Raw genomic sequence first — 5,178 nt, 5'->3', positions numbered from 1 at the left:
CTCAAGTGACGTAATGCAAACATCACACATGTTGCAGTGCCATTGTCATCACCGTGTTATTATAGGCCACCTCTTCCTTAATCGAGTCATTAGCAGATGTCTCTAGAAAGGACTACTCAAGAACATAACCAATTTTCTTATGCCTGAAAACAATTCCCAGATTGTAGTGCCAATCAAGAAAATTTATTTTAGTTGTTGGCATCCAGTATGCCATTCAAAACATATGGTTACTCAAGATTCAATATCAATGTAAATGACGAAAAGAAAAAGAATAACAAATAAAATGCATCAATTAATTTAACATAGACTTTTATTAAATTAATTATATTCCCACTGTTTAAATAAAATTTATGACCTTCTCATATAAATTTATGGAGTCCATACTTGACTCCCAGTAGGATGGGATCCCGTCTGTTATATTAAGATCTTGAGTGTACTCAACAAGTTTTAATAAAACATTTGGGTAGATACTATTATCAATTGTATCTTCATACAACTTTCAGATCAAACCTTTCATTCAGAAATATCAAATATTTCATAATGTTAAACATACCCCTAATACACCAGCCTTGAGTGTACTCAATAAGTTGAGACGATTTGAGACTCTGATTTTTCACTATAATGATGGAAGGCGATTATAAATGTGACTTAATATTTTATTGAGAGGCTTTGTATGCAAAAGTCTTATCATAACAATCATATATATTATTTTACATCTACCATGTATGTATATATATAGTGTGGACAATTATCGACTTTTACTATCTAATCTTTCCGAACATAAGGAAGACGAGTTGGTTAATTTTTAGGGGGTATTGCACTGATCAGTATCAATGCACCATCTCCAAGGTCTCTAATCCAACTACAACATGTATCCTATACTAGTTGACACGCAGGGCTAAATGGATTTGGACTCGCATGCCCATAGTAATGATAATAGTAACGGACTCGCAAGTCCAAAATGATTAAGAGTTCGCAGGCCCAAAACAATTAAGAAATCTCAGGCTCATAAAACGACAAGAATAAAATTAACCATTTAACATATCCATAAGGTCGAGTTCATAATCGTCCACTAATAATACATTCATCACATAAATGTATGTCTATATAATATCTAATATTATATGGAATCACGTTTTCACATTTCTAGTAATTAAGATCGTCTAAACTCTTTTAAACAAATGGATTGGAACAATTAAATAATTAATTAATCATATTAATTAATTAATTAATTAATTTAATTAGCGGGCATATTTAATTAAAATTAAATTTCAATTAAATATCGAATTAGAGTCCAACTCTAATTCCACAATTATAGGGCGAGACTATTTAATCAAAATCAAATTTTAATTAAATATCAAATTAGAGCTCAACTCTAATTTTAAAATTCAAGGCGGTTGAATTCAATCAAAATCAAATCTTAATTAAATAGAAAAATTAAAGTCCAACTCTAATGCCAAGATTTTAAGGTGAACTTGTTTAATTGAAATCAAATTTTAATTAAACACCAAATTAGAGCTTAACTCTAATTTAAATAAAATTTTAGGGCGGGACAATTTAATTAAAATCAAATTTCAATTAAATGTCAAAATAGAATCAAATTTAATTTCAAGAACATACTAGGGTGAGTAATTAATTAAAATCAAATTTTAATTAAATACTAAATTAGAGTCCAACTCTAAATTGAATTAATATTTTAATTTAGGATAAAACTCTTAAATAAAATAAAATTCAAATTAGGGTCAAATTCTGATATTTAAGTCAAAATCTAATTTTAACGAAAATATAAAAGTCGTCAATTTTAAATAAAATTTCAATTTGGGTCAAAATTCAAATAATAGGTCAAACCCATTTAAATCAATTTTAAAACCATTTTAATATTTTAATTCAAAACACCTTTTGAATTAGCAAGTTGACCCAACTGAAAATTGTAAACAAGCCCCTTCAATTTTTGAAATTGCATGGCAACCCTCCATTTAAAACTTACCCATTGACCCCCAATTTTAATTGCAAGCAGAGGGCTCACAATTTCACAAATTGCACAAGAACCTCGCCTCCATCTCTCTCATCCATTTATTGTTAACCCTAATTTTTTTTAAAAGTTTCTGGGGTGGCTACCGGCGCTGCCCCTTAAACTTTGCAGCTGGACCAGTGGCGGTGACTAGCAGTTGCAGCAACGACAGGACACTGTTGCAATAACCAGCAGCAGCAGCGACTGCAAGCCGCCTATGCCGACTGCGGCACCCATCACTGGCTGCCCTATCCCGTTTAGATCTGACTTTTCCTCTTTTTTTTCTCTTCTTTTTTCAAAATCGGATTTCAAAATATGAAAATCGAATTCCATTAATTGCTAGAAAACTAGAAAACGTATAATAATCAACTTTTGATTGCACAAAGTGTTATACAATTTCTAACAAACACAAAGGAGGTTCTGATACCACTGTTGGGAATCTACTTAAACATGTATAGCGGAAATAAAATAATTTTCAATTCCCACCAAGATTCATCTTTGTGTTTAAATAGAAACTGTGGTAGAAATTGTACATTTTACGAGATTTGCAAACTCTTTTGCTTTTCTTTTTCCAGCACCTTGATCTGCCACCCACATCTGTCCAATTGTCAACCTTCCAACGGTGATCCACATAAAGCACAAGATTATAGGATTAAGATTTTTTCTTGTGTTAGCAAGAATAGTGAATCTTCTCTACAAATTTGTAAACCCTAATAACTTATTTATATAAGCCCAAACGGACTTGGCCTGACCCGGTCTAATATTTAATCAACCCATTTAATTAAATCTGGTCCGTGAATTAATTAATCCACTTAATTAATTCGGGCCTTTAAATAACCAACCCAATTAATTACATTATGGAATGCTTGTTAAATTAATTAATTGGCGAATCACAATCTTCGAGCTCTCCTTTTGTGTGTGACCCATTGGATTCCCGACCACGATATTAAACGACGTGAAATATTATTTTAATCTAATCAAAATTGATAAATTGAAACATCATTTTAATTTATCATCAATTCACACTCGTCGTCTCAGATTGATATTTAGCAACGTGTCAGGGCAATACATGTAACGAAAAATGTCATATGGTATGACAAAACCAAACTCGTTCATTTACCGTGAGAGCATAATCCCTTCGTTAATTTAATCCGATCAATTATGAGATGTGGAAGTGTGTCAATCTCAATTATAAATCATATCTTTCACTCCACTATTAAATCAATATAAGTCGAAAACTCATTTTCGACTTATGAGTACACCTTGGTTAAGAATTTCGTTATCGACTTAATTGAATGAAATGCAGATCATAATCTCTTACTATCTAAGAGTGACGAATCTTTTATTGGTCATTCACAACTTTCATACGATTCTTGACATACCCGAATGATGCCGTATTAGCGGCCCTTAACAGAGCAACATCCAATATCGTCAAAGTATGACTATCCTTATATAAGATACTATGAAGACCTCAAGTCAAAGGACCAATCCCATTACCGAACATTAGAGATTAATTACTGACATTTAGATAGTTATCCATGTGGAATCTCTTGGTAGGTCTCTAATATTTTGTTCTACAATAAAACATCCACGTGGTCATTCAAGTGTCACCATATTTTAGCTTGTGAGATCAGCTGCTTACTTCACAAGTAAGAAATGTCACACATGATGGTAGACATCCGTAATAACGATATCCATATCTCGTTATTACTTACGATCACGGACGATTTAAAATTCTATCATATGTAATTTATATTTCACAATCACAATTACTTGTAATTAAAAAATTACGAAAATTTAAATCTACGGACTCTATTATTTAATTTAATTGCCTATTAATTAAATAATAGATCTTTCATTAAATCACATTAATTATATATAAAAGTATTTATGTCCAAAGTTGATTGAACTTAGGGCATAACACTTACACTAACAACTAGTTTGTCTATGATTTTTGTAGCAAACATCTAGGAACAATTATGACAATATGAATATTTTCGAATTTCAAATGCCATTGTAAATTTTCACAGCGCTAACTACTATATATGTACTCCTATTTAACTAGGTGATCTTAAATTCAAAAGAGTTTCTTAAAGCAAGCATTTATATGAAGCCTGGAGATCCTTCTTTTTGCGAAAAATTTAGGTAACATGCACATCATCGACATCAAGAATCTTAACTAATGTTCCATGAGGATTTTAAACAAACAACAACTTGTGAAATGCAAATAACTTCATCTACCAATGTAAAACGGTGTATTATAAGTAACATTGTCTTCATTTATCACATGAGAATCATCTATATAGTTGTGATGCACTACTTCCACTGCATCCCAATAATCATCACTCGTAAAGTTCACACAATCGATTTTCATCATTTTAATTAAAAGGAGACAACTTTCCATATAACTGTCATCAGACTTATCTTCTTTCTTATTGCATTCATCCATATCTTCTGCACTATCCACAATAACTTTTGAATTATATCCATGAATCTCGTGAACATTTATCATATGGATTTCTTATTGATCAACATAACCTTTTTCCACAAGGGTTACAAAAATTAAAATTGGTCATGCAAAGAGAGAAACCAACTAACATCCATATCGCAAGTAATCTTCATTGTGGAACTGATAATTTTGTCATGCCAAGAACGAGAAATTTCATCTCGATGTCATGCATAACGGGATCAACCTTACTCCGTATATGAAATATTTTCGTATCCAAAAATATTTGTTGCATTGTCTTGATAATTTCCATCCTTTTCCAAATTCATCTAACTTGATAACTCTTTTCAAATTCTACAAAATGACAGATAACAATCATTGCACTCTAGTCCATGTTTGTAATTCAACAAAAAAAATGTAATAATATTGTTCCATTAATTGTCAAAACTGAATACAGTAAAATACAGCTTCAGTAATAAACTAAAGGCAACCCATATTGTTACATAACAAATTTTAAACACATAAAAAAGCATCATGCAGTTTAAAATGTATATGTGCCATTTAAATTTGTTTAAAAAATTAAAATGCTATAAAAGAATGGAGGAATGACTAATTTGCAAACAACTACATCAATACCACCATTATCAAATTACAACACCACTTAGCTACCAAAAAAAAAAAAAAAAAAAAAAAAAAAAAAAAAAAAAAAAAAAAAAAAAAG

This window comes from Olea europaea, unplaced genomic scaffold (assembly GCF_002742605.1).
Source record: "Olea europaea var. sylvestris unplaced genomic scaffold, O_europaea_v1 scaffold213, whole genome shotgun sequence".
NCBI lineage: Eukaryota > Viridiplantae > Streptophyta > Magnoliopsida > Lamiales > Oleaceae > Olea > Olea europaea.
This window is presented reverse-complemented; position numbering follows the sequence as displayed.